This window comes from Magnolia sinica, chromosome 4 (genome assembly GCF_029962835.1).
Source record: "Magnolia sinica isolate HGM2019 chromosome 4, MsV1, whole genome shotgun sequence".
Taxonomy (NCBI): domain Eukaryota; kingdom Viridiplantae; phylum Streptophyta; class Magnoliopsida; order Magnoliales; family Magnoliaceae; genus Magnolia; species Magnolia sinica.
The window spans coordinates 13,347,420-13,362,280 of NC_080576.1; the positions used below are offsets into that span (position 1 = coordinate 13,347,420).

Below are 14,861 nucleotides of genomic sequence, written 5' to 3' on the forward strand. Positions count from 1 at the left end.
GACTAGGAGTTGAAACTCCCGAGAGTCTACCACCCGGGCAAGAGTAAGGACCCTATTTATAAGGTCAATGTTTGGTCTAGTCAGATCATTTTATTGATTTAATTTTAGCGGTGTGTTGATAATTCAATTGTTTTGGGATATCATAATCGTGCCATATATATGATGGATTAATAACTTAATGACATTTATGTTACATGTATAACTTTTGTACTTTTGAAATTTTAAAAAAAAAAAGGAAATTTTTTTTAAATCTCAGCAAAAAGGAAAAGATTGCAAAACACAACAAAATTGAGTATTTGAAATCCTCCCGTGTTCCAATATACCCTTGATCCACATTGTCACGTATCCCTAGATTCTGAAAACACTCCCATACGTTACAATACCCCCCAGTACATGATCCCAAATGATCCCATACTACCATTCCCAACCTTAGGTGGAGGATCCAATAATTCTCCAGTCTTGGTGCGTGCAAGATGTAGGCCACCCATATATAAGGTGGCTAGGGCCACATGGACATGTTCTTTTTGGAAAAAGTAAGAAAGGTCCACTCATCACGTGAGCGCATGTGCACACTTAAGGTAAAACATTACTTGATTTTTATTATACTGTTCATTTTTCTTTACTGATTAGTTGCTCGCTTATTTATTTATTTTTTGTGTAGAACGTGCACCCACACCCCCACACACACCTACAAACTCACACCACTGTGGGATTTCGCCACAATGGGTACTAGAACCCATGGCCTCGTGTTGAAACTCTTGTGAGTCTACCACCAAGGCATGAGTGTCTCACCTAGTTTAAATGAGACTATGGTTCTTGATTGGGTAAAATGGTTGAATAGGATTTCTGTTAACTGACCTTAGTTATTTATGGTAAGTCTTAGACAATGATGTTAAGTCTTAGACAACGATGATAATGATGATGAAGAGTGGTCCACCTAATGAGTGAAAAAGCTTGATTTTGGATGTAGAGTAGGTAACGGGCACTTTCATGGCGAAGATGGAATAGAGAAGGTCCAATCAGAGGCCGAAGTAACCAGGACTGTAAGAACCTTAAAATAGGCGTATCTCGCGAACCGAAATGAGTTATTCCACGTATCATATATGATTTTGGAGTAGGAGAAGCTACTTTAGCCAACCAACCTGCTACGTTGGGTTTCCCATCCTGGATTTGCAAGATTCTATTAGATCAACAGTCGAATGTCCATTTTAATTTTGTTTTTACTATTTATAATAAGTTTTAGTTTAGTCATAATTTTTGATCCTTTGAGTTTTAAGAGTCATGCCCACCATAAAAAGGGCTTAGAAAAATTAGGAGAATAATACGGTTATGCCAAATTGGACACTTATTATTTTTATCCAAAAACCATGAAGTCTAGTAGAAAACATGACTGTTTATAAATAGTAAGTTTTGTAAGTCATATTTTTAGAGAGTTTGAGTTAGAATTTGATTTTGAAACTTATTCTTTAATATCACTATTTAAAGGATTGTAAATTCATTTTCGATTTTATTAGAATTTATTTCTTTTTCCATTGTGGATTTGAGAAATCTCTAAAAGGAGTCCAGAGATCTCTGTGGATTCAAAGTAATTATCCCCTGAGAAAGACATTAATCAACCTCATCACGTCCTTCCTTGCGTCAATTTTTTACCTACTAATCCCATGTGTGCCCCATTATCCTGTTGAAAATTAATGGTTTTAAAAATAATAAAAATGAAAATTCAATTTTTTTCAAAATTTCGGGATTTTTCCGTCAAAATACTTTTTGAATTTTTTGAATTAAAAAGTACGGTGTGTGTGCTTTGTCCCACATCGGAAATGTAAAAAATAGTTTTGTGGTTTATATGAGATGTTGAGAAGGGTATTCTCACTTGGAGCTTTTTGGAGGAGATGAAACATGGGTACTGGAACACGCGCGCGCGCGCTCATGCTTGGGCTCAGGCACTGGCGTGGGCGAGGGCGAGAGTGAGGGCGAGGGCGAGGGCATGGGCAGTGTGGCAGTGTGGTTGTAGTGGCGCTAGATGGCGTACTTTGCACTTCGCACGTGCGCATCGTCGCAGAGTGGTCGCTCCCTCGCGACCTTACGCGAACCGGCGCGAGACGGTGCGACTTCGGTGCGATCGCGGTGCAATGGGTCTGGTTAGAGCCTTACGACGATGTGGATCTGAAAAGTTGGAAATGAGCCTGGGTTTTATAGGTGACTGAGAACGGTCGGATCTTAAATCCTTAAAAGCCACAACGGTCCGAAAACGGACGGGCCAAGATGATCCAACGGTCAGATCTACAGATCTAATGACCAGAAACGTCTGAGATTAATGGACAATAGCCAAAAATATTTTTCAAACGTTTTGGACCATTGAATACCACACAGCAACGGGTCTAAACCTGAGGCCTATATAAACTAGACCATTCCAGTCCGATTTCATCATCTCAACACACCATCTCTCCCATCAAATCAGATACAGTCTATAGCTCCATTTTAGAATACTGTTATCATCTCCATCGTCTAAGTCTGCCAGAAGAAATCTATTACGTTAAAACTGTTCCATAGTGGACCTATCGTGATTGCTGCACGCTGGATCCAGATAAGGCTTGTCTTATCCTGGGAGTAATTCGCCTGTAACCCATCAATAGTTGATAAGGGAGTGAATCATGCTTTAAGGACAGCATATTTTATACGTGATTCAGCCTAGTGATAATTTATTTTTCTATTTTTTTATATTTTCGGTGTATCAAATAGAAATTGATTCAACAATCTTAAAGCGTGATTCCATAGACACCGAAAGTGTTGCATCAATCAAACTGATGAACCAGGATCTGGTCCGATTGGACCGATTCGATGGTTCAAATTTCACTAGATGGCAGGACAAGCTGAAATTTCTACTGACCGCTCTGAAGATTTTCTACATCCTGGACCTGACTCTCTAGCTTCTGCCTGAAGCAAAGAACACTGACACTCCAGAACAGATTGCTGCTAGGATCAAGCGACAAGAAGATGAATTGTTGTGTCGTAACCACATCCTCAATGCTTTCTCTGATCGGTTGTACGATTTGTATACGGGGACCACATCAGCGAAAGAAATTTAGAGCATGCTAGAATACAAATACAAGGCTGAAGAGGAAGGTACACAAAAATTTCTGATTGCCAGGTATTTCGACTTCACGATGGTAGACAATCTACCGCTGCTAGCCCAAATCCAAGAATTATAGCTTATTGTAAATAAAATAAAAGTCATAAAAATTGATCTTCCTGAATCCTTTCAAATTGGAGCTATAATCGCAAAATTGCCTCCGAGCTGGAAAGACTACGAGAAGAAACTACTGTATAAATCTGAAGAGCTCACCCTTAAATAAATCCAGAAATATCTTCGTATTGAAGAAGAATCTCGTAACCGAGACAAAAAGGATGACGCTAATGGTGCATCCTCATCCAAAGTGAATGCAGTAGAAAAGACATTCCAAAATAATACCATGAGAAAGCTGATTCCCTTAAACCTAAAAAAGATCAAGGAAAATTCAAGAAAATCCAAAAGAAGAAAAACGGCAAGCCTAAGGGAGCTTGATATGTCTGCGGCAAGACCGGGCATTTCGCCCGATTCTGTCGGGAACGAAAAAAGCCTAAGAAAGAGGCTAATGCAGTAGACGATGAAATCGTAGCCATGGTCACAGAAGTGAACCTAGTTCAAGAGAAAATCCCCGGTTGGTGGTATGATACAGGTGTCACAGTCCATGTATGCAATGATCGATCTGCCTTCAAAACCTATGAAGACGAGACCAATGGTCAGGAGGTACAAATGAGAAATGAAGGACGATCAAAAGTTGTAGGTAAAGGAACCATGGAATTACTCTTTACCTGTAGAAAGAAGGTAATCCTGACCAACGTACTGCATGCCCCAGACATAAGAAGGAATCTTGTCTCAAGGGATCTCTTAAGCAAGCCCGGGATTAGGGTTGTGTTTGAATCAGGCAAGTTGATCTTGTCTAAGAATGAGAACTTTGTGGGTAAGGGATACGCTTGTAATGGGATGATCAAACTCTCTTTAAATGAAAAGAATTCTTCTGCTTACATGATTGAGTCTGTAACACTATGACATGGTAGACTAGCCCATATTGGCTACAATACCATAAAACTCATGTCTAAGAATGGCCTAATATCATATAATGATAGTGACAAAGATAAATGTGAAGTATGCATACGGTCTAAAATAATCAAGAAACCATTCCCTAGCGTTGAGAGATCATCTCAAATATTAGACCTAGTGCATACTGATATATGTGAACTAAATGACGTTCTTACCCGTGGAGGTAAAAAGTACTTTATAACATTTATAAATGATTGTTCGAGATATGTATATATATATCTGTTAAAATCGAAAGATGAAGTATTTAATGTATTCAAAATCTATAAAGTTGAAGTAGAAAATTAATTAGATAAAAATATTAAAATCCTTCGTAGTGACCGAGGAGGAGAATATTTCTCTAATGAATTTTCTAACTATTGTGAAGGACACGGCATCATACATCAGTGTACAACACCTTATACACCACAACAAAATGGTGTAGCAGAGAAAAAATAGGACATTAGTAGAAATAGTCAACTCAATGCTAATATAAGCACAATTGCCATTAAACCTATGGGGAGAAGCACTGTTAGTTGCATGTCATGTTTTAAACCGAATTCCATTTAAGAAAACTAAGACTTCTCCATACAAAATATGGAAAGGAAGAAAACCAAACATAGGGTATCTTAGAGTGTGGGGGTGTCTTGCATATTGCAGAACTCCGGAACCTACAAGAACTAAGTTAGGACCAAGAGCTATCAAGTGTGTCCTGTAGGATATGCACACCATAGTAAGGTCTATAGACTTCTAGACTTAGATACTAATGTAATCATATAGTAGAGTTCTTTGAGAATTCTGTATTCACGGAGAAAAAGAATGCTGAGATTTAATCTCCTAATGAAACTATAAAAGAAGCACAAATAGAAGAGAAAACTCTTAATGAACCTCATAAGAGTCAAAGAGTAAGAGTAGAAAAGAGTCTTGATCCTAATCAAATAGACTCTCAACGACTCTCTTTTCATCTAGTTGAGGGTGATAGAGAGAAGAGAGAAGGTGATTAGGAAAATAACTATGGTTTTGACTATAGAAGATGAACCTAAAACCTTTAGTGAAGCTATGTCATCAAGAGACTCCGCCTTTTGGAAAGAAGCCATTAATGATGAAATGCATTCTATAATGTCTAACCAAACATGAGAATTAGTAGATCTACCTCCAAGTTCTAAACCAATAGGTTGTAAGTGGGTATTTAAGAAAAAATATTACACAGATGGTACAATTCAAACATTTAAGGCAAGATTAGTTGCTAAGGGTTTCTGATAAAAAGAAGGAATTGATTATTTTAACACTTATTCTCCAGTAGCTCGAATAACATCGATTAGGATCTTATTCGCTCTTGCATCCATACATCATCTTCATATCCATCAAATGGATGTAAAGATAGCATTCCCGAATGGTGATCTTGATAAAGAGGCTTACATGGAGCAACCAGAAAGGTTTGCTCTACCAGAAAATGAAAGAAAAGTATGTAGACTTGTTAACTCTTTGTATGGATTAAAGCAAGCACCAAAATAGTAGCATAATAAATTTGATTCTAAAGTTCTGTCTTATGGTTTTGAACACAATATTGCTGATAAATGTATATATTCAAAAGTATATAATGATTATGTTATAATCATATGCTTGTATGTAGATAATATGTTAATAATTAGTAATAAAATGGAAGGTGTAACTGAAACTAAAAAGTTTCTCTCTTCGATTTTCAAAATGAAGGATCTTGGACAAGTGGATACTATATTAGGTATCAAAGTTAAAAAATATAGTGGGGGTTTTGCATTATGTTAGTCTCATTATATTGAGAAAATAATAAACAAGTTTAATCACTTGAAAATTAAAGAGGCAAAGACCCCGTTTGATCCAAGTATCAAGTTAAAGGAAAACAGTGGAAGAGCAGTTGCACAACTAGAGTATGCTAGTGCTATAAGTAGTCTTATGTATGCAATGTGTTGAGACTCAAATATTGCATAATTTTTCCCATTTATATCTTGGTTTTATGAACATAAATTATCTTAATATTCTATTTTACTCATGTATGTATTGCAAAGTAAATTTAAGAGCTTGGATTGAAATAGGTGTTAAAAAATAAGAATTTGATGCTCAAAAATCACCAAGGCCAGGGATGGATCTTAGGAGATCAAGATTGAAGAATTTACATGCCAAAGATCCAAGAAAACCAAGCGAGGAATGAAGAGAATCAAAGATTTGAAGTGAAGAATCCTGAAATCGTCCTAAAAAAGTGTATTCTAAAGCTGTGAAGTTTATTTTGAAAAACTGCGCAGCAGGAAGTCTGTTTTAAACGAACTATGCAGCGAGAAGTCTATTTTGGAAAAATACGTATATTTGAGGCGTTTTCTAGGGTTTTTAACTTTGTACGAAGTTTGGAGTTCCCTACTTATAAATAGGGCCTCCTAGGGCATTCTAAAGCATTATTCAAAGCATTCAAGAGCAATATTTAGAGTTTTTTTAAGAGTTTTTAGTTTTATTAAAGCTTTATAAGTTGTTTCTTTCCTTTTAGATCTTTTCTATTTACAATTTCTCTTCTTTCTTTCTTGTTACTTTTTATTTCTACAATTTAATTATGTTTTTCTAAGTTCCCTCTAGCCCAAGCTAGAAGGAAAGCACATGGGTTTGATATTTCTTTAAGTTATGATGATTAATTGTTTTAATGATGAGAATAATGGTGTATGCATGTTATCTGTTATTTAGGTTTTGTTTTTTTATCCTTTTGTAAGATCCATATGTTTCCATCATATGAGATCCACATTGATGGATAGGCTTACCCTAAATTAATCAGATTTCCTAGATAGGAGATGTTCTCAACCTGTTATATTTCTTTGATATTCATTATCCTATAGATATTGAATACTTAAAATCACTGGCGCTTGAGAATATATGTCAATGGTGCAAATCCATTATTTTCTAATCTTTTATATCATTTATTAAAATATTTAAAGTGTTTTATTTTTCGATTAGGCTGACCATAGTGCTCAGATCCTAGTTGTGTTATCCAAGTCATCATGATTTTGGAACATTAACCTATGTGTGGAACTTTGAAGCTTGGGTATTTTTTATTCAATTGAATTACATCCATTCAAAAATCAAAAAATCAAATCATCAGTTTAGTTTTTATTACTTAGTTTGTTTTGCATTTGATTTTTTCCTACTCGCAATTCATCTCCCTGTGGGATCGACCTTGTATTCACAGGATATTACTTATGAACCTCTGCACTTGGAGGTAAGCAACCAAGTTTTTGGCGCCGTTGCCGGGGAGAGACTGAGATAGATCAGATCTGTGCAAGATAGCTAAGGTAAGTTTTCTTCTAAACCCTCCAGATTTTCTATAGATTTTTTTTTATTTTTTATTTTTTTTCTTCCTTTCTTTTTCTTTGAAAATAAATTCAATTGGGACTTTCAAGCACTAACTATGACATAAGGTTGCCCTGCTTGAGATTTTATCACCCAAGTGCTATGGTTGTCCTATAGTTGCCGTTTGATCACAAAGATCATCTGCTGAATCTATTTTCCAGATTAGCATAGTTTAATTTCTGTATTAGTTTTACTTTTATTTATTTATTTATTATTATTATTATTTTTTTTTGTGGACTGAACCCTCATGGTCAGCTCTGCCGCCTGGGTTGTTGATTTATTTTGCTTTGTGGACTGAACCCTCATGGTCGGCTCTACCGCCTGGGTTGTTGATTTATTTTGCTTTGTGGATTGAACCCTCATGGTCGGCTCTGCCGCCTGGGTTGTTGATTTATTTTGCTTTGTGGACTGAACCCTCATGGTCGGCTCTGCTGCCTGGGTTGTTGATTTATTTTGCTTTGTGGACTGAACCCTCATGGTCGGCCCTACCACCTGGGTTGTTGATTTAAGTTTTTATTTTTATTTTAAGTATCATACTTGTGATTTGAATTAGTGGTATTTGTTGTGTGGAGTGAATGGTTTATGTCCCGTTGGAGTAGGGATCAAAACAAACGATTCTCTTCTGAAGGGGGACTAGTTCCAGGCCTTGATTATTCACTTAGAAGAGGCACTCAACATCACTTGGATTCCATGGAAGACCCAATTGATAATCCAAATCCAAATCTGCCAGATCCAATTATAAATCAAAATAATCCTCCTCTTGAGGATGAAAATGAAGTTCATAGGAATGTGTTAAATCAACCACGGACTTTACGTGAACATTTACACCCTGAGAGATCAACTTTACCATCTTGTATAATGTTCCCTGCTCACGCAGGGAACATTGATTTTAAACCAGGTGTGATTCAATTAATTCCTAAATTTCATGGCTTAGATTCTGAAAGCCCTTACTTGCACCTCAAGGACTTTGAGGAAGTAATTGCAACGTTACAAGTAAACAATGGCAATAGGGATGTACTTAAGCTTAGGTTATTCTCATTTTTTCTAAAGGATCGGGCCAAAGCATGGCTCAACTCTCTAAGACTTAATACCATTACTTCATGGCAAGCCTTAAGTAGAGAGTTTTTGAAAAAGTTCTTTCCCGAGCACAAAACAAATGCACTAAAACAAGAAATCATGTCATTCTCTCAAAAGGAGAATGAACTATTTTTCTAAGCTTGGGAGCGCTTCAAAGACATTCTAATTACTTGTCCACATCATGGTTATGAACCATGGTACGTGATTAATGCTTTCCGAAAGGGGCTCACCATGGATACCCGTCAGTTCATAGAGATGATGTGTGGTGGAACCTTTTTTGACAAAAATCATAATGAGGCTTGGAATTTTTTAGATATGTTAGCAGAGAATACGCAGACATGGGATGTCTCTGCTAAATCGGACCAAACTAGACCCATTCCTAGAGAGAAAGCGGGAATGTATGTCCTAAGAGAGGAAGACGACCTTAATGCAAAATTCGCTGCATTGGCTAGAAAGGTCGAAGCTTTGAAAATTAGGAAGATTGATATGGTTAAAGCAAACACTTCCTTAGGTAATTTTTGTAGCATTTGTGGTGGTACAGACTATGACAGAAAGGATTGCCCAATAATCTTAGTTGTACAAAATATCACGCATGAGCATGATCAAGCAAATGCTATAAATAATTACCAAAGGTCAGTTATGCAACTATTGGGAAACACGTACAATCCAAATTGGCGTAACCATCCTAATCTTAGTTGGAGGAATGGACCACAAATTAATGTGCCCAATGCACCTCAAATGCCTCCACAAAATAACTTCTTTGGGGCACCTAACAATGCACCATTTGTGCCCCCGCCAAAGAGATCATCTGTGGAGGATGCATTGACCACATTTATGAACTCTCAAGCTCAAATGAATCAGTCTCTAATCCAATCAAATCAGGAATTAACGACAGCTATGGCTAGGATTGAGACTCAACTAAATGCCAGGGAAAAAGGCACCCTTCCTTCTTAACCTGTGCCAAACCCTTGAAACACACATTTCATTGGAGACTCAAATCCAAGTGAGCTACATCATAAACAAGCTAAGGCCATCATTACCTTGAGAAGTGGAAAAGAGGTCGATAACAAGATAATGCAACCGATAGAAATACCGGAGGATGAGCCACTGTCTCAAGAAAATGATGAACCAGCTATGGTTCAAGAGTCGCAACAGCAAAATGATAAAGAGACTAAGTCATATGAGCCTCCAGTTCCGTTCCCATCTAGACTTCGGAATCCAATTGTCCCCATGAAATATCAAGAGGTGTTGGATGTGCTCCAAAAGGTTACTGTCAATATTCTTCTACTTGATGTCATTAGACAAATTCCATCATATGCTAAATATTTCAAGGACTTGTGCACTGTAAAGAGGAAATTAAATGTGCACAAAAATGCCTTCCTTACTGAGAAAGTGAGCGCTATCATTCAACAAAGGGTTGTACCTAAATACAAAGACCCGGGAAGTTCCACTATTCCTTGTATTATTGAGAATTTTCAAATTGAACATGCTTTGTTAGATTTGGGTGCAAGTGTCAACTTAGTACCTTATTCAGTTTACAAACAAATGGGGTTAGGCGAGCTTAAACCAACCACGATTACACTCCAACTCGCTGACCGCTCTATTAAGGTACCAAGGGAAATTTTAGAGGACGTGCTAGTCCAAGTGGAGAAATTCTACTTCCCCATAAATTTTATTGTACTAGACATTGAACCATGTGTAAATGCTAGCGCTCAAGTTCCCATCATTTTAGGCCGCCCATTCCTAGCAACTTCAAATGCAATCATAAATTGCAGGAATGGAATGATGAACTTGTCTTTTGGTAATATGACTCTAGAGCTAAATATTTTCAATCTATGTAAGCAGCCCATTGATAATAATGAGATCCATGAGTTGAATTTCATGGACTGCTTGATAGAAGAAGAGGAATTAGAATCTAGTCTAACTGATGAATTGATTCAAGTCATTGGAGACTTGAAAAATTCTGATTTAGAAAAAGTGCTTGCTGAAATTTCTGATGATAATGAGAGCACTACCACCCAGGACATTGGTATGTGCCAATGGAGACCGCGCATTCAAATCCTATTTATCGAGGACTTGCGACCTCTACCATCACCAACCAATGTTCCAAAGCTTGATTTGAAACCACTGCCAAATGAGCTTAAGTATATATACTTAGGTGAAAATAAAACTTATCCTGTGGTGATCTCTTCATTTTTAGAGAAGGATCAAGAGATTAAATTGTTGAAAGTTCTAAAGAACCACAAAGGAGCTTTGGGCTGGACCATTTCTGACATCAAGGGTATAAGCCCTTCCATTTGCACCCATCGGATCCACCTCGATGATGACGCCAAACCAATTAGACAACCTCAAAGGCGTCTCAATCCAAACATAATGGAAGTTGTAAAAAATGAGATGATTAAATTATTGGATGTGGAAATCATCTACCCAATATCCGATAGTGTTTGGGTGAGTCCAACTCAAGTAGTCCCAAAGAAATCTGGAATAACTATTGTGCAGAATTCTAATAATGAAATCATACCAACACGTGTCACTACTGGTTGGCGTGTTTGCATTGACTATAGAAAATTGAACCAAGTCACAAAGAAGGACTATTTCCCTCTACCATTCATTGATCAAGTTTTAGAGAGGGTAGCAGGTCATTCCTTTTATAGTTTTCTTGATGGATATTCTGGATATAACCAAATAGAGATAGCCCTTGAAGACCAGGAGAAAACCACGTTCACTTGTCCATTTGGCACGTTTGCTTTCAAACGGATGCCATTTGGATTGTGTAACGCCCCAGTAACTTTCCAATGGTGTATGTTAAGTATTTTTTCAAATATGGTTGGGAAATTTCTTGAGGTTTTCATGGACGACTTCTCTATATTTGGGAGTAGTTTTGAGGAATGCCTCAACAATTTATCTCTTGTCTTGTCTAGGTGTGAAGAGAAACACCTTGTCTTAAATTGGGAGAAATGCCATTTCATGGTTCAAAAGGGAATTGTTTTGGGCCATGTTATCTCCAAAAATGGAATCGAGGTAGATCGCTTAAAACTTGACATTATAGCTAATCTACCTATCCCCCGAACTGTTAGAGATATTAGATCACTTATAGGGCATACTGGTTTTTATAGAAGATTCATTAAGGACTTTAGTGTTATTACTAGACCCTTGACTAATCTTCTTCAAAAGGATATTCCATTTAAGTGGACAGATGAGTGTGCAAGTGCTTTTAATAAAATTAAATCATCCCTTACCACTGCACCTATCATGCGTCCACCAGATTGGACACTTCCTTTTGGGCCAAAGGAAAGAAAAACGGCCCTACGTTATTCACTATGCGAGTAGAACTCTAAACTCGGCCCAAGTGAACTACTCAACAACTGAAAAAGAGTTGCTTGCAGTAGTTTTTGCTTTGGATAAGTTTAGGTCCTACTTACTGGGATCCAAAGTGGTCATTTTCACAGACTACTCGGCTTTGAAATATTTGTTATCTAAGAAAGATGCAAAGCCGAGACTTTTGAGATGGATCCTCCTACTCTAAGAATTTGAATTAGAGATAAAAGATAAGAAAGGAGTAGAAAACGTAGTGGCCGATCACCTTTCTAGATTGGTGTTAGATGATTCCACTGAGGAGATTCATATCCAGGACACTTTCCCTGATGAAAAATTATTTGCGATCTCCAAATTGCCTTGGTATGCGGATATAGTAAACTATCTTGTAATGGGAAAAATGCCATATCATTGGAAGTCACAAGATAGAAAGCGTTTTGAAACCGAGGTTAGGAACTTCTTCTGGGATGACCCGTATTTATATAAATATGAGACTGATCAAATTTTTAGACGTTGTGTCCCAGAGGATGAAGTTCGAAGTGTTATTTCTTTTTGTCACATGGAAGCATGTGGTGGCCATTTTTCTGCTAAGAAAACCACTGCAAAAAATCCTGCAATGTGGTTTTTACTGGCCCACCATGTTTAAAGACACCCATGCTTTCTGTGTTGTTTGTGATAGATGTCAAAGGTTGGGAAGAGTGTCTCGGCACAACATGATGCCTTTATCCCCAATTTTACCATTGGAGATTTTTGATTGTTGGGGTATTGATTTTATGGGTCCATTTCCATCTTCTTTTGGATTTCTTTATATATTGGTTGGTGTGGACTATGTTTCAAAGTGGATTGAGGCAGTTCCAAGTAGGACCAATGACAACAAAGTGGTAATACGATTCCTCAAGAAAAATATTTTTACTAGATTTGGAACTCCAAAGGCCATCATTAGTGATGGCGGGTCTCACTTTTGCAATAGAACATTTAAGGCTTTGATGAAGAAATATGGCATCAAGTATAAAGTGAGCACCCCATACCACCCACAAACGAGTGGGCAAGCTGAGATTTCTAATCGGAAAATCAAACATATTTTAGAGAAAACTATAAGGCCAGATAGGAAGGATTGGTCCCTCAGACTATCCGACGCTTTATGGGCTTATAGGACTGCTTATAAGACCCCGATTGGAATGTCTCCATACAGATTGGTGTATGGGAAGGCTTGCCACTTGCCTGTGGAATTGGAATATAGAGCCTACTGGGCAATAAAGAAATTAAACTTTGATATGGATCAAGCAAGTGGACAAAGAAAATTAGAGTTAAATGAATTAGAGGAGTTGAGGAGAGACTCCTATGAAAATTCTAAAATCTACAAAGAGAGGACCAACGCTTTTCATGACAAAAATATCCTGAGGAAGAATTTTGAACCTCAGCAAAAGGTCCTATTGTACAATTCCTGTCTCCAGTTCTTTCCGGGAAAGTTAAGATCAAGATGGACAGGCCCCTTCATTGTGAAGAATGTTTATACTCATGGGACTGTTGAAATTGAGAATCCACGTAATGGCAATGTGTACAAGGTTAATGGTCAGAGATTGAAGCCTTATGTGGAAAACTTTCATTTGGGAGAGGAGTCCGTCCCTCTTCATGAGCCAGAATATTCAGAATGATGCTCCTGGTCTGATGGAGCATTTGTGTAGGATTTGTATCATATTCAATTTTTTTAGTGTCACATAGCAGGTGAGTTTTTCATGGTAGGTACTATCCACCCATTCTTTTATTTTTATTGTTCTCTACATTACATTATCATTACATTGGGGACAATGTAGATTTTAGGTTGGGGGGTGTGGATAGTCATCCATGTAAAAGTTTTTTTTTTTTTTTGGGGTTTCAGTTTATTTTATTATTATTTTTATTATTTTTAGGTTTCAGTTAGGTTTAAGTTTATTTATTTTTATTTTTATTTTTATTTTTTTAGGTTTATGAAAAATAAAAATAAAAAATTCAACATTTTTAAAATAATATTTTTATAATGCAAATTCCAAAGGCAAAGTTAATATTTAGTCTAGGTTGATAGTAGTCCGAATTCTGACAACTGAAAATTATAAACTTGAGTTCAATCATCTAATCACTAGTTTAAAGTGAGTTGTAATTTGATGTACTGAATTCACAATACACCCTAGCTAACTAAGTGAGGAATATGATATGTGAACTAAAATAACAACTTTTGATTCAAACAAGGTTGAATGAACTAGTACCATTGATATATGTTTAAAAGAGAGAATATTAAAGGAAAAAAAAAGAGTGATGGAAATTTTTTTTTTTTATTATAGAGCATGAATGCAATGACCATAACAATCGTGTCAGTAATCCGGAGTAAGAATACCTAAGTATCCATTACTGTTACCATTACAAGTACGATACCTTAGGTTATGAAGCAAACCCGATGGGAATCTTCATCTAAGGGTGGTCTATAATAATGAGGATATGATGATAAAAGAAGAAATGTCATAAAAAAATGAGATAACTAGAGATTTCATATTCTTGGGATGATTGAAAGGAGTTAGGATATGGAACATGCATATTTCTCAAAGTTAGACTAGTGTCACGAAGCACCTAAGGATATTGGGCTATAACTATTCTAAATTTTGATTAGGTCTCTGAACTCAAGGATGTAATGGATTAAAAAAATTAAGATTCTAGCTAACTTCATATCTAGGGTAAGTATTGTTTTGTTTTGGAATTCATATGATGAATGAATGTATAATTGTATAAATTTTATAATGTTGAAATAATTTTTTTATTTTCAATGTTTGTGGATAACATTTCTGGAAACCCTCACGAGACTATAACTCGTCCACTAGGGGAAACCTAGGGGTTTAAAGGCTTGTTGCATATACTAAATGCAATCGAGATTACTTGCGAAAGTGGTGTAGTTAGAATTTTGTTTTATTTTAATTTTTGTTTATAGAATTATTTTTTATTTTTATTTTTATTTTTC

At 36.5% G+C, this 14,861-nt stretch overlaps 1 non-coding gene across 1 annotated transcript; it reads right to left on the reverse strand.

Annotated features, from left to right (window-relative positions):
- Window positions 1-8,641: 8,641 nt before the first annotated feature.
- LOC131244862 (small nucleolar RNA R71) lies at window positions 8,642-8,748 on the reverse strand. Its single transcript, XR_009170634.1, has one exon. It is a non-coding gene; the product is annotated as a small nucleolar RNA R71 (small nucleolar RNA).
- Between the last annotated feature and the right edge of the window lie 6,113 nt (window positions 8,749-14,861).